This window comes from Zonotrichia leucophrys, chromosome 4A, assembly GCF_028769735.1.
Source record: "Zonotrichia leucophrys gambelii isolate GWCS_2022_RI chromosome 4A, RI_Zleu_2.0, whole genome shotgun sequence".
In the NCBI taxonomy this organism is placed as follows: Eukaryota; Metazoa; Chordata; class Aves; order Passeriformes; family Passerellidae; genus Zonotrichia; species Zonotrichia leucophrys.
This window is the reverse complement of record NC_088174.1, coordinates 6,125,221-6,147,988: the sequence shown is the minus strand read 5'-3', so window position 1 is coordinate 6,147,988 and position 22,768 is coordinate 6,125,221.

Genomic DNA, 22,768 nt, shown 5'->3' with positions numbered 1-22,768 from the left:
GAAGCTCCAGTCTACCATAGGATTCTCTTTATATATATATATATAAAACACATATATATATGTGTGTGTATATATATATTTATATTAAAAAAATTTCCTTTCCCTGTTTTGCTCTCTCACCCCTTCTTTGTATGTAAATGGGACACTTAGGATCTCATACCCTTTGGAACTGGGATTAAATCTGCTTCATTTTACATGCCAAAACTGCCTTTCCTTGTTGCTTATCACCAGCCACATTGTATTCTTGCATTGACATTGCTTATCCATGGGGAGGTAATTTATGGCATGCAAACTGCATTGTTGTGCTAACTTTTAATGGTGGCAGCTGTACTTGGCTCTAAGGACATTTAGATCTGCCTTCACATGTAAATGCTTTATTTTGTAGACATGGGAATATTTACGCCCTTGACACTCCAAGATCTTATCTCTGTGCCTCACATGCTGCACCCAGAATGTATAAAATTTTGAACAAGAGACACAACACAAATCTTGTAACTAATTCAGTAAACTGAATGAAAGTCACCTGTGTAACTGACTGCAAAACAGAAAAGCCTCAGCAGTCCAAAGAGCTCACTAAACATATTCCATAGGAGTGGAGTGCAATGACTCTGTTGCATCAGGAGTTAATGGAAAACAGCATTTTACAAATATGAGTATCTGAAAGAGTAAGTATTTGAACATTTATACTGTGGATAGTCCTCTTGTAGGTGGTTCTGGGAGAAAATTCAGGGGCTACAGGGGAAAGGGAATATCTCAATATCTTGGAATGCAAATGTATTATTTTCATCTCCAAGTGATGGCTGGTTACAAAGGTCCCTGTCCTCAGCCCTTCTCTCTGCATGTAAGGCTGTGATGATTTTCTTCTGGTGGTCAATCCACGAGCATTTCCAATCCTTTATGCTGGAGAATCAAGGTTGTAATTTGCCACGCCTCTTACAATGTTGTTGGAGGTACACTGTTGGGGCCTTCTTAGGAACAAATTTCTTTAAAGATAAAGGACAATTCAGCCATACCTGTGTAGAGTTTTAGTGGGACTTTGTTGTCACATAAGAGGGGTACTGAGACTACAAGGGGTAGTCAGGAGTTCTGAGTTTTGTTGTGCTTGGATCCTGCCCTTCCTCCTTCCAGAAGGGCTCTCAGTGTAGTGGGATGTGATCATCCCTGGACTGAGTGTCACGCTCCCATGGGCACTGCTGTGAATTTTGGCTTCTAATAATAACCAATTACAGTGCCCTCAACACCATACATTTATTCAAAAACTTTTTCCACATGTGAAATGTGTGGCTGTTTTAAAAAAGAACTCCTCACTCTCACACTCAGCATTTGGACATTTTATGTAGGAATCTTCTTTGATGTACTGTTAGCTCTGCTTGGTGACATGAGGTAATCTCAGCCTGTTATGGAAGCAGGAATCATCTCAGACTCCCACAGAGAAGAAGCTGAGTGAAGGTGCAGAAAAATGAAGTGAGCTCTTTCCAGCTTTGAATCCATCCTAAACTCAGAGATTTAAGGCTAATAAGATCTGGGAAGACCCAAAAGTTGTACCTCTCAGCTGGACTATTAGGAATATCTGCAATTAGGGAAAGAAAAAGAATATGTATTTTTATTCATACAAATGTCTATTATACATTTTGAATAGGAATATGAGCACTAGCAATATGTTTCCTGTACAAGGAAAAAGCTCTGTCAGAACTCAGGCACTTGAACTTTAAAAAAGTACTTAATGACTGTGTGACCACCATCTGTGTTCACTACTTGAATCTTTATTCTCAAAGATGTAATAAATTTCTTTCTGGTATAAAATAATTAAGAAATAAAAAAATGAGATATGCACATAATTCACTGCTGACAGAAGGAGAGACACAAATTAACACAATTGCATAAGCATAATTTCATTAGAAAATAAGTCTCATGATCAGCTTTTAGAACAGACTGTTGCTGGATGCTTTTATTAAAACACCACATTTTCTGTCATAGGTTTTGTGCCTTTATGACTAGATAGAGCTTAACAGAAAACTGCTGCTTATTTATAGAAACCCTAAATCATTCTGGAGAATTAAGGGCTAACCATTCCTGGTGGTTGGAGACCAGGTTATCCATTACAAAATAGGTTAAGAAATATAGAATGATGACTCTAAATGTTGGTTTCCCACCCCTGGAGTTTTCACATGGTGTGTGGTTACTTTTTCCCCATTCTGTAGGTACTTGGAAACTCTGACTAATATATTGTTCTGTGCTCAAGTTCATAAATGTGATTCATGGAAGTTTGGTGATACTGGTTTGTCCTGGCTCTTGGATCAGGTCTGTGGCTGGATCTTTAGACATCAAGAGAGTTAAATGGTAGCTAATTTTTACTGGATCAAGAAAATATCTTCAAGCCCTCATCCCTGCTCTAGGAAGGATCTTTTTTTGTTTGTTTGTTTAACTGTTGAAATGTTATCATAATCTACCTTTTGAGCTTCTGCTTTAGAAAAACATCTTTTGATCTAAACCTATAAACTAATAAAGAAAGGCCTCAGTAAAGCAATGAGAAAAACATTTAGAAGGAACTTGGTGGTACTTTGGGAAGATTGGTTTCCTTGGTACATGCTCTGAATGTCAAATTCTTACATCCAGGAAAGGTACTGACAAAGAAAGCACAAAGGCAATTTTTTTTTTTTTTTCAATGAGACATCGACACCTCAGAAATGGAGAGAAGAGGAGAAAATTCTAACTTACAGTTAATAGTAGACTTCTCTCTTACCTGTTAACACTCAGTGTTTTTACTTGAAAAAAATATAATGAAAGATAGGAAATGAGCTATGATTTGAAAAGTTCCTCATGCTATTAAAAAAGAAAGGACAATGGTATTTATATGATCTTTAAAAGCTAAGTAATAATGACACATGAAAGGCTCGAATGAATGGAACAAAGGGTGATCTGCTGAAGTGTTTCATAGAAATCTTTTTCCCTAGAAGCATCACTAAATTGATTAACTTATTAGGAAAGCATACATTTTCACTGAAGGAGAGGATTTTTTTATCCTTATTTCTGTCATCTATGTGTTCTGGTTGTTGTCAACACGTTTTAATCAAAATTTTTTTAATAGATTGCCTACACAAAATAAAATATCTTGTTGCACTCCAGGTCAATTAACAAATACAAATTGGGCTGGCCATCTTTAATTAGACTGGTTTGGGTTTTTAAATTTCTCCTGTCAGGCTGCAAGGAATCTATCCTTTTAGTCAAAGTGCTTGGGGGAATAAAAAGAAATCTGAACCATAGAAATTTAAATAAAAATGAAAGAAGTGAAATGGGATGAGCACTGCCATTCGAAATAAAGTGCTAATAAAACACTCAGGTATTAGCTTCTGAAGAAGATTTTTATAGAAATCCCTTGAAGGCTGGAAAGACTGGAATAATATTGTAATTGGCATCCCTGACCTGTTTTATGTATACTGCAAGAAGTTTTTGTCTCTGGCTTGAAAAGTTCATGATAAAACAAAGCTCCCAGAATTCCCTGGTCTTTAGCTTTGAAGGTCTAAAGTATGGATGTTTTCATTATAGTATAGTGAAAAATAAACCGGTTTAGCCATGATACAGAGAGCATAATCATCAGGTGTTCTTTGCTGCACACTCTTGGATAATGTTTTTTGCAATAGCTTTGATGAGGATTCTACTTAGCAGACTGTGAAAACGTGACCTTCAAAGCTCTGCTATGTTATAATCATGTGTACAGTGCCCTGTAACCAAATCTAAAGCTCATGCATTGTGTGTTTGGGTGTCATTCTTCAGAACACTTTTATTGCTCATCTAGGCCTGGAAACTCTGATAAAACCAAATCAAGCATTAATTCCTGCAAAAGAGGCAAAAATACACTCATATTAGCTGTGACAAAATCAGCAGCTCTGGTATGAGGGGGATTACCAAAGGCAAAACAAACAAAGAAAAGTATTCAGGAGCTGAAATATGTGATTGAGATATTGAAGGTGCTTTGCAATTCTTAGGAATTCTTTGCAGGCTGGCATAATGCAGCCTTCTCACATCTCCTTGTGTAATTACAGTGATGAGGAGAAGATTTTCAGGTCAGGTCCTTAATTTAGATAATTCTGTCTTAATATTCAAGGATAATACACCAAAAGATTAGCATTCTGAGTGCTGAAGGGATTCTTGTGCCTTGTAGCCAGCTTTGTGATATGTCTTATATCTTTCTTGCTTTATAACACAGATTCTGCTCTGCAGAAATGGATCTAATATTTTGCTTATTTTCTTTCCTTCCTAACCATCACTCTCAAGGTGGCACCTTTGTCAGCTGCAAATCATTATTTCTGCACCCTGCATGGGTGGGAGCTCACAAGAGTGAGTGATGATGTGGGCACAGTGTTCCAGCCATCCCTTTTCTGCAGGAAGCTGCAAACATGTGCCCACCCATGTGCCACACTTGTGTTGACATTGCAAGCCTGTCCCATTGCAGGAGAAAAAACAGATACAAAAATGGCAATGACTGAGACATTTCCAAACTTAAAATATACTTTCCTCTTTGTGAAATAACTGTTATTGAACAGTAAAAGCACAGGCTTTGTTTGACTGCCATTCATCTAAATCTCTTCCCCTTTCCCAGAAATTTGCTCTGACTTGACGAAATGTATGTTTTTTTGGAGTAACAGCCTCTATTAACAAACACAAAGGGTAATAGAATTTGAGCATCCTGAAGTGTGATTTAATTTGGAAGACTGTAGTCTGTGAATATTAACTACTAACAAATTAAATTATTCAATGACAAATCACATCAGGCAGGCACCTATGTAATATTAATTGGTTTTGTCATTATAACAATTCTTCCAAACAGTAGGATGCAGGCAAACTCTGCATTAATGCTTTGGCTCAAGGTGTTCATTTGTAAATGAACAATTCATCATGTGAAGGAAAAGGGAAATAGCTCCAGGTTTGTGCCAGACTGCCCTGGTGTTAACTGCTGCTCTTTGATGTGACATTGTCTAGACCTATAACCAGTGGGAGTAATAGAGGGGCAGAGTGGCCATTCCATTATTTTGGATGAATTAAACTCTTGGCTGCCACTACCCAAGTATAATGTTTCTAGTGATCCATATCCATAACTTGCATGAATAAAAACATTGATACATTAGGTGTTTGTTTCCAAACTTTAAAAATATAGCCTTTAAATCCATATGCCATTTAAAATAAGAACCTAGGCAATATCCTAAAGTATTTATTTTTTTTTCTATTTAAAAACAGAGACAGGGGCTGCTGGATCAACAGGAGTCATTCTTTAGTTTTTATTGACTTTATATTAGCTTTTATAGAAACACATTACTGAGCTGCCATGAGGGATATAATTTATGCTGGCAACTACAGAAGGAAATTAACAGTTGGAGGGTTATTCCATAGTGTACCATAAAGGAAAGAGGTGCACCCTTAGACCCAAATAATAGTATACACCAACATTTATGCAGACAGAATCTAGGGAATACCAGGGCAGAAATTTGCTCACAAAAATGAGGGCAACAGACCTCAGACTTGCTATTTCTGTTGTAAAGCACTGGATTTTAAGATACATTACTGTTTGTTTGAAGTATTTTGTAATTGACTCTTCAATAGAAGAAAACCTTATTATAAAATGTATTTTGTGTGTATATGGTTAGAGATTAAACATATTATGATTGTAAAGAACATTCAGTTTCTTCCCCAGAATACACTGTGTATGCAGAATATGATGCTTTAACATCCAGCAAAGTCAAAGACATAATTTGAATGTCTCTGAATTCAATCAATACTTTGATTCTTTTAAAAATAGTATTTCTTAATGTTAATAAATTCATGTTTATTGCCAGGCTACATGCCAGGAAATATACTTTGTTCATTTTATTTTTAAAATAATGCTGTATCCTTTGGAAACAAGGTACACAGCTGCTTTCTTTGACATTTTTATGCTTTTAATAAGCATTCTCTTCTCAGTCAGTCTCTTCTGAGATACTTTATCCCTTTTACAGATATTAGCAGTCTTGATACCAGAAAACAAAATCCAGCCAGAAACCTCTGCAAGGCCCTGAAGGTTTGTCTTGTCCATGTCATAAATTTAGGAGTAGTCTGTCTCAGCTGAAAACACTCAACACAGGCTGGTCCAGTTACAAGGCATCTCACAATAATATCTTCAGTGCTCTAAGAGAATATTGATGTTCTGTGGAGCAGACATGCCAGGTTGCCTTGACCTGCCAATATGAGATTACAGCTATATCAGTATATTGGACTTTGCCTAGCCTGAAATGATCAAAGAGACTTTTGTTTCTTCTCCCAAGAGGCATCTGCACAGCACAATAGACTAAGGTTAGGCTTCCTTCACACTTATTGCTCAGTCCTTTGGGAACAGCAATTATTTGGAACCATCATAAATAACTCTTCTTCCTCCTTAGTGTTCATTATCCTGTCTTATGCCTCTGTTTTCTGTTTTAGGTTTGTTAAACACATTTAGCTATTTTTTACAGTCTCCTCACTCTGGCCAGAACAATGTGGAAAGTCAGAGAAAAATTCAGCTTTTGCTTTCTCAGTTTTGTCAGTCATGCTGTTAGTCAGTCTAAAGCAGAGTCATGTCAATGAGAAACTCTTCACATTGTAGTTCTGTGACACAAACCTGGAGCTGTTTCCTTTCTGTCTCATAAGATGAATTGCTCATTTGTAAATGAGCACCTAGAGCCAAAATATGAGTCCTGACTTTGACTACATTGCAAGGTACAGAAAACTTTTGTGCTTTCCAATTCACTGTAAACTTGGAAAATCCTACAGAGTTTACAGGCAGGTTAATAAAGCTTTTCTGGTCAACAAGGACATGGTTTACAGAAATGCACAGAATCACTGGGGAAACTGAAGCTTACCCTAATGCTCAGACAAAGGCAAATGAAATAATTCACCTGCCCTTTGTTTGAAGGTGTGGGATATTGTTTAGCACAAATGTAGGTCAAAACTTAAATTTTTTGGAAGTGTAAAGGCCTACAGTGTCTGTCAGTGGCCTGTAGTGAATGTGGGATGGCAGTGGGTACATAGGGATGGGAATTACAGTGGACACAGGCAGAGTGATGCTTTCCTTCTTCCTGCAGTCACAAAGAGCTCAGGGGCAGAATGAGGCTCTCATTGATGATTACAGACCTCTGAATTTAGTCTGTTCTTAAAGATTGAGTAGCAACCTGCTGCTGTGACCTTCACAACAGTAGTTGTGGAACTCTGAAATCCTACATTTAAATTTGCTGCCTGCCCATTTTATACAGATAGGAACTACTTGTAACATGCAAACTAAGTCCCCATCTTTCAGGATTTTATTGTGGTCTGTAATATATCATCTCTTTTCAAACCTTAAGTCATAGTGTGTTTATTCTCTCAAAGTAAAGGCTGTTCCATACTTCTGATCATCTTTCTATTTCTTTTTCTGTATCTTTCCTCATTCTGCTGTGTTCTTCTTCAAGTTGTTATCAGAATTTCATGCAAAAATCAAAACAGATGGAGCACCAAGCACCTGTTTTCTGATTTGTTCTCAGTTTTTTCTCTAGTATTCAACATTGTTTGCTTTTCTGGACTTATAACAAGGATCTTCAGAGAACTTCCTAAAAATTCTCAATTTTTCCTCCTGGTAAAAAAAATTCTAATAATATATTTTTAAATGCTGAGGTTATTATTTTTGATTGCAGCAATCAACACTGCATTTCATCTGATCCCAGATAATTTGTATCACCTGGAAATGTTTTATCTCCCTTATTTAATTCATAAATATGTTAAATAGCATGTGCTTACTAAATGGATGTCATTGGGCCTCTGACAGCCATCCTCAGCTGTGAATGCTGTCTCTTTATACTTGTTTCTTAGTTTGCAATGAATTACTGACCTGCAATAGAACTGTTCTCTTTCATTGTGTTCTCTTTCCTTTTTCAAGAACACTGTCACAAGCTCTTTCAAAAATCCAAGGACAATGAACTGACCACACCACAGCTGCCCAAATGCTTGTTGACTCCTTCAAAGAACTGCAAGAATCTTTAAAGGAAATATCTTCCACCTCCAGAAGCTGCAGTAGTTTTCCCCTAATGGTTGTCCAAACATGTGCTGTTCAGTTCTTGTTCAGATCTTCAGTTATTTACCTGGAAGTGACAATTCCTTGCCTACAGTTCTTGCCTGCCTGGTGGAGCCCCTCTCAAAGGCTGAGGCTGCATTTGCTGATTTCCATTCCTCAGCTGCTGATAAGGGATGAGTGACAGGGTTTATGACACCACAGTTAGCACGTGTTTGCTTCCTGTTTATGTAGAGTGAACTTTTCTGTAAGGACTGGAGTGCACAGGAGGGTACAAAACAGCTGTTTAAAAGCTGTGTTTTATTCACCTACTTCACTGAGATAAGAGACACTAATTTTTCATTACAGTGTAAATCAAATGCATTATTCAGCCAATGTGACCTTGCCAGCAGATCCTGAATATCTTCCAGTCCTTGAGATTTTGTTTAGTACAAAGGGATCATATTCAGTATTAGCTGGAGGAAGATCAAATGTAAATACTGACTTACTGGTTATTAAAAAATAAACAATTTATCAGATGTCAATAGGGTATTTACCTATCATTGTGTTCACAACAGATAAATAAAACCATACAATAATTAATGCAAGAAGAAAGTCATATTTTATTCTTTATTTTCATCTTATATCATCAAGAAAAGGAGAAGAGGGCTTTATAAATGTTCCATTAACATTTTTTCAGAGTAAGCTACTGTCCACAGGGGCCTCCACTTTTACCTTGTAACACACATCTTGTCAGAAGGAACAAGTGGCATGAATTTTACTAGAAGTACAATTCTCTTTAGCAAAAATTTCTTCTTTGTCTGGGAATAATTCTCAGTTCATTTTAGGCTGCTCTCACATGACCCTTGTCACCTCAGTGATTTGAAGCCCAGAGGAACTTCAAACCATTTATTTACTCCTTCTAAGTTACACTTGTTTTCCTTTTAAATTTTATGCATATTGGTGATTGTTAGATGATTTTATTACACTCATACTGTACTGACCCATCCATTAAAAATCCACTGCAAGAGAATAGGAGAATTTTTTTCCTATTTTTAATCAGCCAGGTCAAGGTGCAGTTGAAATGACTCAACCATTTTCCTGAAGAGAAATAAGACTATGCTAAAATGAGTTTGCTTTCAGTGGAATGTCTCATGGAGCCAGAACCACAGCATGGGAGGCAGCAGGAAAACTCAGCCTGAGCTTTCTTATCTCTGTAGCTGGATACTAACACTTTTCAGTAAAAACTTCACACCACCAGTTATTTGACATCTTGCATTATTTCTTTTACCAAGGAACTAGCTAAGTGTTGTGCATTTATTTCCAGCAAGGCTGAGCTGATGAGGAAACAGAACAAGTCTTTTACTTGGTGTCACTTGGCTAAGTCTTTTGCTGGAAAGAAAACACTATTTGAATTCTGTCAAATCACACTTAATTTAAGAGAAATCAGGATAACCTGCCTCTAAAACTGCCTGCTGCCAGGAACTATTTTTAATGTCAGTATTAAATATACACAATAGACAGTAGTTTTAGAAAGTGTCTACTATATTGTTTGGGATCATTGTGAAGTTGCCAAATTGGGAAATTGTTCTGGATTATATTTTCATCTTTTGGAAAATTTCTCAGCCTTTACAATCCACATATTTCACTCCTTCAATTCCACATATTTCACTCCTTCAATATTCTGGAAATAGGTTTCAGTGCATTCCTGCAGGAGACCTGCATGGATGAGCAAGGAGCTTCTGGCAAAACTCAGACTGAAGAACAAAGTTTACAGAATGTGGGAAACAAGGGGAGGCCACTTGGAAGGAATGTAGGAATGTTTTCAGAGTATGCAGGGATGCACACAGGAAGGCTAAGGTCCACTTGGAATTACATCTGGCAAGAGATTTCAGGGACAGGAATGTCGGATCTCAAGATCTCAGTCCTGAGATGCTGAGCCTCCGAGACCCTTGGGGGTCTCGGGACTCCTGGAATGTTGCCAGAAGTGTCTGGTGGCTGGACTTTAACCCTGCACAGGAGACGACAAGGATGAGGGCTTCACCGGGTGAATGGTGAAGGGATTAGTTAATTAGAGGGTGAGACACAAGGTTTAAGATTTATGTACAGGGGGGTTTAGAGGAGTAAGATGGAGGAATTGGGGTGTGTCCTGTCCTCCTCCTTCTTCCTCCTCTCCTCCATCTTCTTTGGCCACGGTGGCACCTTTCTATTGGTTATTACTAAGAGTACACCGAGTTATAAGAATAGATGGTATTGGGGAAAAATGATAAATATTGTACACGTAGCAAAGGGTATAAAGATACGTGGCTGCCCGGAGGGCAGACAGTGTGCCCATGGCTGACTGCTGTGCAGATCTCTGTTGGCTGAAAGAACATCTTTTAGATAAACAATTAATAAACATAAAACCAGAAAGAAGAACTGAAGCCTCTTCTCGTCCTTCGATACGCGGGCTGCCCCAAGGTCACCTCGGGCCTTTCCAGGCCCTCAAACAGCCGAGATAAACCGACACTTGGCATCCCTGGACGGACCAGAATCACCACAACCTTTCGGGGGAAGATAAACCGGACACAGGAAGAAGGGGTTCTTCATGTATATCAGTAGCAAGGGGAAGATTAGGGAAAGTGGGCTCAGTGCTGACTGAGGTGGATGTCCTGGAGGATGCAGAGAGAGGGTGGAGTTACTGAATGTCATCTGTGCTCCACTCTAGTGCTAAAGCCAGCCCTCAGGAATCCTAGGCCATGCAGGCAAGAGAGAAAGTCTGGAGAAGGGATTGGGTAAGAGATCAAAGAGCAGTGTAGAGAGGAAATGTTAAACTTTCACTTAGAAAGCAAATGCAAACAGAGCCATTCCCTGGGAAAGCATCCCTGTGTAAGCACAGGAGAGCAAAGCTGTTGCAGTTTATGGTGTGAATGCTCAGACAGCACTGAGTCCAGCTGACAGCAACTGAGAGGAGCTGATCCTTGTTTCTGGAGACACCAATGGAAACAGAAACCCTGCTCCTTATGGATGGTGTGAAATTGGAAGCTCTAAAAACTGACATTGGATTTTCAGTGGATTCTTCTCTCAGGCAGTTTTGTTTGTTTCCCATGCTCCAATTAATAAAAAAACAAATCACACATAAGGTGAGATAATTAAAAAATGGTCCATAAGGTTTTCCCATAAAGTTATACGCATCAATTTGGTGCCAGAGCTGGATGCATGATGACTTCCAGGTCTTGTCCACGTGTGCAAAGGTTATTCAACAATGGGAAAATGAAGCACCTCTGGCCCTTTGCAGGAGTATTTGAATATGTGTTTCTTTACACACCTAGGACACTGTAATTAATAGTTAATAGTATTCCTGTAGTATGAAAATCATGGCTTTTTGCTGCATGGCACTCTCCCCAGCACATTTAGCTGCTGTTTCCAACCTGACTTCTGCCATTTTTGCAGCATTGCCATTGACTGTTTTGTTGTGCTTAAATAACATTGCTTGTTACTCTGTGATTCCCTTTGCTTATTCCTGCTGACCTCAATGTTTCAGTTGATATTACTGCCTGTAGCATTCTGGCACAACCTACTGGAGTCAGTGATTTTTTTTGTTTCTATTTTCTACAACCTACTCAGTAACAAATCCACTGCCATTACATTTATATTAATGACCCTCTGTTAAATCATGAGGGTGTCTTGCTCCTTATTTCTTATCAGACCTAGCTCTGGAAGTCAACACCTTTCTGTATTTGTGGCTTAGGAAGGCTCTGTGATATGAATTTTTGGAGGCTGAGCAAATATTCTGAGGAAGAATCACACTGTTGACTTGTTCATATGATTCTTTAGATATCTGTTTGTGGCATTTGAGGGACAGGGTGCAAAGATATTTGTTCTGATAAATAAGGTCATTTTTTATTTTCAACCAGTGATGCTCATAACTTTTAGGCAGATACTGCAGAGATACGCAGCCTTCATGCTTACCAATATCTTTTTTCTCCATGAATTCCTTCAATTCTTGTTAATAAGAGGATTCAGTCTGTGCCTGTGCCATTCAAGAGGGATAGCAATATCCCCTTGAGTTCCCCAGGTATCAAATGGTAAGGTAATGTCAACTAAATGTTGCTGTACTAGAGTCAGCTTGAGTGCTCCTTTTTAACTTATTTCCTTTTTACTAGCATGAAGGGAAAATAAGCGAATAATGCAGCTCTTAATTGGCTGTAAATAGATAGAAATATGTGTTAACATATGGTGACTGTTAATGGTGGTTTACTTTGTATAAAATAATTCTATAATCTGTCTGTCCAAATGATCTCACCACAGAAGCATGGCGACATTTAGTGTGGTACATGTTTCCCTGAGTGTTTTTTACATGATAGCTAGAGTTGAATATTAACCAATTTTATTTTCTGTGGCTTGGCAGCAAATCTGATCTTTGATCATGTATCTCATTTATATCACACTTTTCTTTTCTTTTCATAACTTAGTGTAGTTTAGCTTAAATGTGCCAAATAAACATGGTTTGCTGGCTACTAAACCAAAATAAATATATTTTTCCCACTTAAAAACCCTCACATTTGCAGTTAGCCATGTGCATAACAAAACAGAGACTGTGGAGCATATGTAAGGACTCAGCATTACTGGCAGAAGGAAAGCTTTTTAAATGTGAAGGACACCCGCTGGGCAGTTCAGAATCTAGGGCAAAAATTGCTATTTCAATTGCTCATTCCCCATATTTACAAATCTTTTATATAAAAAACCAGCACCATTTATTCAAAAGCAATTCTGTAGCTGGCTGGTTTTGGCAGGTAGGCAAAGTGTTTTAACATTTTCAACCTTAAGAAAACAATTGACACTTGATAATGGATAGTAGCAAATGGCGCAGTACAAATAGGAAAAGCTGTGAATGGTCACTTGCCTCCAAAGGATGAATTAATTTACTTACAGGTGGTTTGAGTTTGTGCTGTTCCTCTCCACCACTCTGAATTTTGCAGACTGAAGCAAATCTTACACCTCAACAAAATCAGGTGTACACAAGCAGAGTTTTACAGATTTTAATTCATTAACAAAGACATTTCACTTTACAAATGTGCCATAAATCTCCTTTGTCAGCTTATATAAAGCTTATTTGAATTATCCTCCTAGTACAAATTAGGGAAGGTTATAGCCTTTTATATGGATTATTTTATCTGCAGGCACCACCACTGTGGAATTTCCTTGGCCTGTGTCTGAACCAGACCTACCTGGAGGTCAGGGAAGAGTGAGGGCATTTTAAACTGCGCTCTATGAAGGCTCATTTTTGAAAAGTGTCTGCAAAGTTCATGCTCAGCTGTAAAGCACCTGAGATCCAAGCAGGGCCTGGTGGTGCCCCTGTCAGTAACTCTGGACAGTTCTTTGTGAGAGGCCTCTTGAGCCCCAGGTAGGCCCTGCTCAAGACGTGAGTGCTGCAGGGTGGGAGGAGGGTCTGGGGCACAGCCTAGCCCTGGGCACTTGGTCAGTGGAAAGCATGGCTTAATATTAAACAAAAAGAATGGTTTTTAGTGTTCCCGGAGCTCTGCTGATTATTCACATCCCATGAACTCAACAAGCTGTAAATAGCAGGCAATCATGCATTATTTGTGAATGGTCTCCCTGCAGTTCTGCTTAGTCCTACAATAAACACAGTTAAGAAGGAAACCTGTGAATGATTCCCAGGGAAGCATCATCATGCTCTGTAGACCCCTGGATTAAACCTTTTCTTACATGCTTTTACAGATGCATTCTTTACTTTTTAGTGTAAACCAGATAAGAAATCTTCATCAAATACTATAAATTGTTTAAATCTCTGTAAATTGAATCAATTTTATTTCCTGGGTTGTCAAATACAGGAAGGGAAATCTTATCTTTTTGTTGTTTACTTTTTTACTATAAAAATATTGGTGTTCCTGTACCAAATGCCATTCCATCTGTGGGAGTTGCACACAGAAGCTGTAGGAAGTTTCCTAGTTTCTATGTGCATGTTTAGTGAGATGCTAGAATTTTGATAAATTGTGAAGGCTTCCAGACCTCTCACCAGATTTTAAACTCAATTTACAAAGGTTTTCTGTTATTTCTCTCATGTTTGTGGTAGCCGGGCTGATTCCTCTCCCCATTTCCATGATGCATTTGTCTTCTCCTTGCAGCAATGTTGGTCAAGGGATCTTGGAGGCTGTAAGGGTCAGGAACAACCACTTTATTATCTTCTGTAATGCAGGAAGGGCCTGGGAGTTTATTCGCCCTGCTCTGCTTGATTCTGGTTATGATGGTCAAAAAGGCCTTAATAATTAAAGCTCATATCTGAAGATTGCATTCTCTCTTTGCTACCTGTAACAACAATTTAACCTTTTTTTTTTCCTCTTAAGATGGAAAAATGTAAAACCAGTGGAAAGTTAAGTTCAGAGCAAAGTGAACCAGTGATTTCTCAGTACCTTGATACTGCACTGTAACCTCTGCTGTCTATTTCTAAAGCACTTTAATTGTCCCATACTGCATCTCAGTGCATTTTTTAATACCTTAGTCTAAAATCAGTCTTTATCAGAACATATTTGTTACTGGGGGAAAAAAAAATTTAAAAAATCATAAATTCATAATGAATACTGATTCATATTTTATGGGAATCAAGAATTAAAAAATACATAAAAATTCCAGAACATATTTTCCTTGACTTTCATTGTATTTATCTTTTCACAGAGTGTCTTCCAGGTTATGTAAATATTAAGCTTGGGATTTTATATGTAAGGAGCCAGAAAATTAGGATTTTTTTTCCTGACAAGTTAAACATAAAGTCAAGAATTTAACTTGGTGTATTAGGCACAAAATTTCTTAATATACTTAAATAATTCCTGAAAAAGAATGATCAATAGAAAGGTAGGAAAATTTGCTGAGAGTAGGGGTATATGGGTCAGTTATCACAAAGGAAGACTGGTTTATGTGTGAGGGATGGAAACATGTTCATGCTGGTTTTCTGGTTTAACATCAATTATGTGGTGAGGAGCTCCCAGACTCAGTGGCCCCGTGGTCCTGTTTGATATCATGGGCTGATGGATGAGTTCCACCAGGGCCATGACAGCAAACCAGACTGACCATCAGCCCAGGCAAAGCATAAAACATCTGTGAAACTGCAAAGGGTTCAGAATGAATTATTCAGTTCAGGAAAGAGATTTGGATGTTGGTACAGACAGCTTAATGAAGTCTTTACTGATGGCCAGAAGTCCAAAAAGACATTAGGAGCCATAAGGAATGGGATGGGGAATAACATGTAAAACACTATAATTAGATACCTGACTGGGAAATGTTCCCTCAGCAATGAGTAATTTGAGAAGTCTGAAAAAACCCCACACCTTTATTTGTAAAAAAAAATAACCAAAAATCCAGCCATTTGGAGCAAAAATTTGATTACATTCAAAAGGAGTCTAGTCAATTAATAATGCATAAAATAAGAAGGATGTTCAAAATCGTTTTTGGAAGAGGTAATAAGCTGTGTTTCATTTTCATGCCTATCCTAGTAAGGAAATACTTAGTGGGGAAGACTGATTACAGCACAGATTTTAAAGAATTGTTGTGCTAGCCACTGATAGGAAATGAGAAAGGATTATGAGGTTAAGTGAACTACAGGATTAAACCAGTGTAGTGTTCCTATATTCTTGCACTTTGCCTCTGCTCCCTGAAAATTAATCCATGGCAATATTTCAGCATCAGCTCTTTGGTGGACCTATGGTCTGGACAATGTGCATTAAAAGGTGTCTCATAGATCAAAGCAAAATTATACCAAAATTTAAGAAAAACACAAACAAGAGTATTATTCAACTAGAGGAAATTTGGTCTTAAATGAACGACATTACTGTTTTTGAAATTTAGTGTAAAAAGCAAAGGTAGATTGAAGTTAATTATTAGTGTGAAGCAATATAAAACCTGGTTCACATAACTGCACTCCATTGGTCTCAGCACAGACAATATTCTCACTTCAATGAAGTTATGTCACTTTTAATTGTAATAGTTCTATCAGGTATCTGCTTTAGGCTGTACTTAAACAGAGTCCTAATTCCCCACTGGTGTAAATTACTGCAGTTCCATAGGGATCTTAATAATTTTAGCAGTAATGATCTGATCCAGGATAGCCTGAACATCAAGTTTTCCTTTGACCTTGTGACAATTTTTAATTAATTTTATAAGGAGAGTAAATACAACTGAGCAAAGAGTAGATCCTACCTCATTTGCAGCAGCATTTCCACAGAGGCAGAAGCAGGAAGATCACAACCTCTGTCAATAAGTAAAGGATACTTTAAAATGCTTAAATGGAATGGAATTAATCACTACTTAGCTAGCAGGGCAAAATCTATGCATTGATGTTTGTCTTATCCCCCAGCTAGAGACAACTAAATACTCAGTACTTTGTCTTCCCTCTGCTAGTCCCAGTAAATTCTCGTTTTCTTTTCTCGTTAATCAGGAATGTTTGTTTTCCCCTGACATCTTTTGGCATCCTCCCCCACTTTAATTTTCTTTTAAATCTTAGCAATACCTATTCTTTACAATCTTATACCCCATCTCCAGATACTTTTTATTTCCTTTGCCTTTATTTTAGGCTTTTCTTCACTTTTTTCCTCCCTTATCTTTTTCTTCCTTCCCTCTTCAGAAAGTTCAGTGTGCAAGTTAATCTAACAGCATGAAGCCCACTGATATGATCAAGACGTGTGAAATAGAAACTAAGCTCTGACTGATTTTAGAGCCTTCTGGTGGCAAATCTCACATGAACAAATGGGTTCTTGACATTTGATCAGGTCTGCTTGCTTCTTAAAACATGCTTTAAAATTAACCTCTAAGGCCTGATTCTCCTTTTATTCTGGAAATATTGTACAATTGTTTCACAAAACTTCGTTTTCCATAGAGTAATTCTGGATTTGGTAAGTATAATCCAAATCAGTTTTAGGAAATTCACACTTGGCTTACTTCATAATAATCCCATATATTAATGAGAAGTTTTAGTCTCCTGTGTGTCTATAAAGATTCAAGCTTCACAGAAAAAATAACAACTCCTTTACATTGCTAACACTGTAGAAAGAATGGTATTAACCACATCATATATATCTATACAATACTCACGTAGAATCATAGGATTGGTTTGGAAGGACCCTTAAAGGCCATCTAGTTCCGGCCCCTTGCCATGGGCAGGGACAGCTTCCACTCAGACCAGGTTGTCCAGGGCCCCATCCACGCTGGTCTTGAAGTGGTCAGAGATCTGAACAGCTCCAGCCCTTCCACAGCTTCTCTGGGCAACCTGTGTCAGGGCCTCACCACCCTCATAGGTGGTTTTTCCTAATATTTTTCCTAATATTCCTAATTTTTCCTAATATAAAATATAATCCTTCTCTCTTTCAGTTTAAAGGCATTACTCTTTGTTCTACTTAATGGAGCCACTGCTGCTGCTCTGTCATTTTCATTTTCACTTTCTTTATGTCTTTGGACTAAGACAAACCAACTCTTCTGCCATGCTGATGACCCTGACCTCTTAACCAGTTGTCTGGAAGAATTCATTAAATAGCTGCTGCTCCTTTAAGGACATAGAATAGGCTTTATCAAATGCATCATAATAATTAGGTTCTTACTAAAAAGAACTAATTATTTTGAAAGTTATTCTATTGAGAAACAGATGCAGCAAAAAAAGGAAGATCATTGTAAGCTAACCTCTGTAACCCCCTGTAGGACACAGGATTGCAGCTCTTACATCCATGCCTGATCCTGACACCTCCAGCATCCTCTTTAGTCCTGTTCGAGGCATCAGATGTGACACAGAGAGTCTTTTCTCAGTGACTTGGCTCAACATTTCTAATCTCTCTTTTGAGCAGAGGTTCAGAGACAGCAGCCAGGTCCAAAGTCCATTCCAATCAGTGCACAGGTACTCAGGAAAGCTGGATGAGTCCCTGAGATGAGCAGAAGGTCTCACACTCCTCCAAGGAGGCTGGAGCTGCCACTCCAGCCATGTCAGTGTGTTAAAGTGGCTCTGGCCCTGCAGCTGCACAGCCCCTGCTCTGTGAGAGGCACTGGGCAGCACCAACACTGTGAGCACAAGGGATTGGAGGGCTGGGTTTTCACCACAGCTGATTGGGACTCTGAATTATCCATGGGTTTCCTTATTTCATACTCAACTAACAAGTGATTTCTGCCCTTTCCTTTCTTACTCGGAGAATGGTATTAACTGTGTGTATTTTGAGAGACTGCAGCAATCCTACTGAATTTACCCAGAGTTTCAAATATAGGTAGGGTATCATAACTATAATGTCCTCATTCTGTCATACTTGCTTGAAATGTTTATATTTGTGTATTAGGTAGCTTTACCCTGCCATGAAAACAATACAAAAAGCAGGATAAACTGTTTTTCTGTTTTCAAACATCTTCATTCTATCAGTAATTAAAAAACAGAAATAATTGCTTAGAGATCAGAGATAATTATCTCAGGGGCCTATTGATATTGTTTTCCTTATTTTGTTTAATACAACTTTTGTTGTATTGGCTCAGCAGTAGTTTTTAAATCTTCTAGTCTAATGGAAATCTTGTAAGAAGTGTAATAAATTTAATAGAAGATTAAGTAAATGGGAAATAACTAAACAAACTTGCTAAATACAAAACATCATATACCTATTTTGCCATGATAAAGTCAGTCAGTGACAAAAAGGGCTTGTCTATTTTTCAGGAATACAAACTGAAGATATTAAATTGGTGCCATAAATACCAAAAGGCAGATTCTTGTCTAGCCATGGCATAAAATGGGATGGTTATGGCTTCAGTTTCAGAGGGAAATTATTCAAGACTACAAACTAGTTGTTTGGAACATACTGTATGTTTAAAATTCTCTTTTCAGCAATAAACTCAGTGTTTCTTTACAGTTTTGTTGCTGGGAGGATATTCAGTTAAATTAAAACTTCCTATAATAAACTGCTGTTGCTCAAAGTCTCTGCTCCTGCTGCTACTGAATTTACATGGACTTTAGTGATACAGGATTGTAACAGAAGGGTGCAACTGACTTATACTAATTTTGATGGGTGCATTCACCCTTTTGGGAGGAAGGAAGGAAGGAAGGAGCGAGCTTTTTAGAAGAGTTGTCCCTACAGCCTGACTTTTCCTTCATACTTAGCACGCCTCAGAGTGGAAAGTGAAGGGTATCAAATAGCCATGAGCAACAACAACACATATTTTACCCGTCACTAACTCTTTCTTAGAACTCTAAATACTAGCTGATAGAATCCAATTGAGAGTTTTACCCCCTTTCAGCAAAGAAAGAAACAATTCTGTAATTAATATGACTCATCTATATGGATGTCAAAGAACTGGTTTAAGTTTGGTTTCTCAGTTTTTGATTCTTGCTATGGAAGGAAGAGAATGACATGCACTGCTGTGCATTTGCCACATTTACATTCTACTTGTGTGTAACTTTCCCATGGGGAAATCCTTATCCTCCTTAGAGTTCTTCTGGATAAAACTCACAATTATGCAATTATTGCATGGATGAACTTCCCCATTTGATCAGTTGATATCTGAAAGTGTTCTGTTAGTGGAGCCAACATAAATGACGAATAGATGTAGATATTGTTGGTTCATTTATTTTATAAAGCAGAGAAGTGTGGGTGTGTATACAGCAGGAGACAAGAAGGGCTCACCTACAGCGAGAATACAGGCTGCAGTGTCTTTCTGTCTGTCTTCAGGCTGTCTGCTTAGCACAAAACAGAAAAGTAAAATATGCATCTTTATTATTGCAGAGAGCAAGTAATGAAAAAGAATTATTATATACTTCCTATAGAAAATATATCCACTGCTCTCTAAATGAAGAATAATGGTGTTGATTGTGTGATTAAGATCACAGCCCATCCAGGAAAGCCCTTGTTTTATGCATTGTATTACTCATTTTGTCAGCACCAGTCACAAAGGGTGAAAGGAGAAAGGTCTGTGTGGGGAGGGGGTCCAGACATCCCCAGCTGATTGATCATTGATCTTTACTTGGCTTCTCTAACAGGGGTGAGGAGAAGTTGTCCTGTACAAAGTGGGGTGGCTGCAGAGGCACCTTTTCCCTCATGTGAGCACATGGGAAATCCTGCTAGCACTGAGTCTGCTGCTCAGACTTGGGGTCATTCTGGGAGCTGGGATGGAGCCCCCAGGGGATCAGGAGGATGGTCTGTCCTCCTGGAACAGAGCGCTCCTTAACTTACTGAGGCACTGCTGGTCTGCACAAATAGGATTGGTGTCAAAGTACTGACAAGGGAGATAAATCCCCCAAGTTTTAAACTCACATGACTTGTCTAGGTAACAACAGCCCTTCATGGCTGTGCTTCTAAAGTTCTAGGCACCTTCTAGAACTGCTCAAAGATTCAAAAATAAATGAGCATTAGTTGCTTAAAAAATACATGTATTTCTTTCATGATCAGATGTCACAGAGATAATTTATGGTGTGGTTCAACACTTATACCAGTAAGATTTTTGAAAATGCCACCTTTGGCTCCTGGGCATTTTTATTTATAAAAGGACATGTAGAAAAGATGGAGTGATTTGTCTCGGTGAGTAAGAGCAAAGTGAGGTCACTCTCTGTGAGCAGCAACTGTTATGATAAACAGCACATCATAAAGCCATGGTTGGCTAAGCAGAATAATTTCAAATACTTTGCTGGATACTCACAACAACTGCACGTGGCTGGTGCTGCCTCAGAGTGATCAACACAGAGACTCAGCTCTTGGTGGAATCTCTTGCTTGCTCACCATTCAGTACAAACCCACTCTGAGCCCCCTCATGGGAGGAACTTCTGGGCATCTTCCAAATCTTTCTCTCCTGTACTTCTCTTAAGTTGAATACATGAGATGCACAAGCATCTTTGCTACTCTAAAGACTGCTGGATCTTTCTCTCTGTAAATATATCCAAACGAGGCCTTTAATAGCTGCAGAGGATGTGATTTTTCTGCTGTTGTGATGTGGGGTGCCATTGACAATTAGTCTGCTACAAAATCTCATTTGTGGCTCCTCTGTTTTAACTGTGACTACAAATCTGAAAAAGCCCAATTGCCTGAAAGGAGATAGGAAAGGACATGAGGATCTATATCTTTGGAATCTATGTGGGATCCCAGGATTAGCTAAATCTTGCTAAAATTATAGTTTTCAAAGGAGGAATCTGGACATAAACAGAAAATTTGGTACAGCATTCTATGAGCTGAGTATTTTCAAGCATAGGGGTGGGTGGAGGAGATTTAAGGCTCAGGAAACACAGAATTTATGGCAGTAGACATAAAGGAAGGAGGTGTAGGGGGCTGCATACCACTAAAAATATGCTCTTTTAAAAAATCAGAATATTTTTTCTTCTTTTCCTTGATTTTTTTTTCCTCTTGATAAGAGTTTTACTTTTGGCATTAAAGCATAGGAAATTCATGTGTTTCTACAAAAAAATAGAAGATCCATATCGATGTAACTCAAAAAAATTAAAAACCTGCTTTAGTGTTTTCATCTATTTCCTGTTCCATAGGACTTTTAGCTATTAATTTACCTTGGGGACTAGTCTAACTCATAAAGGCATACACAGTGAGCAGACAATTTGCTGAGGTGGGTGAGATGAATCAACTCATGATGGGACCGATTTCTTCTGCTAACTATAAAAAGTACTCTGATAATTAAACTAGGAAAGATACCTCATGCTTAGGTAGCTACTGTTAAATGACATGAATCCCACATGAATGACAAAATCAAGCAGCAAAAAAAGCAACATTTATTATTGAGAATCATCTGTGGAGGCATCAATGCTTAAAGGGCATCTCTCAAAGGACCCTCTCCTTTTGTCACTGGAATTTAAATCTCTTTGTGTACTGGACAAGAGAGCACAGTACTGCCATGTTTGGTAAAGTGATAATAATTCCTCTGCATTAAAAGGTTAGAGCAGTGCAAAATTTTTAGGAACAATCACTGATTCTAAGGGAGTAACTTTGTTTAAAAATTGATGGCGGTGCTATGTGACCCACTTTTTTCCCAGGGCAGAGAGAGTCCAGTGATTTTTCTACCATCTGTGCTATCAAAAAGCACTTGGAGCCAGGGTCAGTTAATAAGGAAGACAGGGCTCATTTGTTCTTTCACTTTTTGAGATCATCAGGGAGTCTCATCTCCTTTTCTCTTTTTCAGGATGGTCCTGTTCATATATTTGGAAGATTTTACTCTTTATCTCAGTCTAGAAATTTAAGGCATCTATTAAAACCCCCAAACTCACATCCACCCCCCATTTAGAAGCAGACTGATTTCTGAACATTGCTAATTATAGAGGAGGCAAAATGTATTGGAATGCAGTGCCATGTGCTGGAATATTAACAGAGTAGACCTAAATTATTTAAAGTAATTGTCCCCCATGTTTTCCATGCCATGGGAAACAATACTTAGTTAATAACATGGTATTTGGAACATGCTTGCTTGCACAAGGGGTTGGGTATTACATAACATTTGTTTATCCAGTGGAGCTTTGCCATTTCTGTAAATCTGGGAGAACTTCAATTAAGGAAGAGTAAGGATGTAAGAAAGGTAACCTTTGGAAACTGTGAGAGACCTCTGCTCTGTGCTTTTCTGGCAGCAGCAGTGTTGGTGCTGCAGACAGAGCAGCAGCACGTAAGGGCTGTACTCAGGAATGCCAGTCCCTCTTCCAGCAGCTCCACCACTGGAGCCCCCTTTGACCTCCAACACCAAGTACTTCCTCTTATATAATCATTTTAATATTTATCTTCCTCTGTGCCCTTGCTGAGCCAT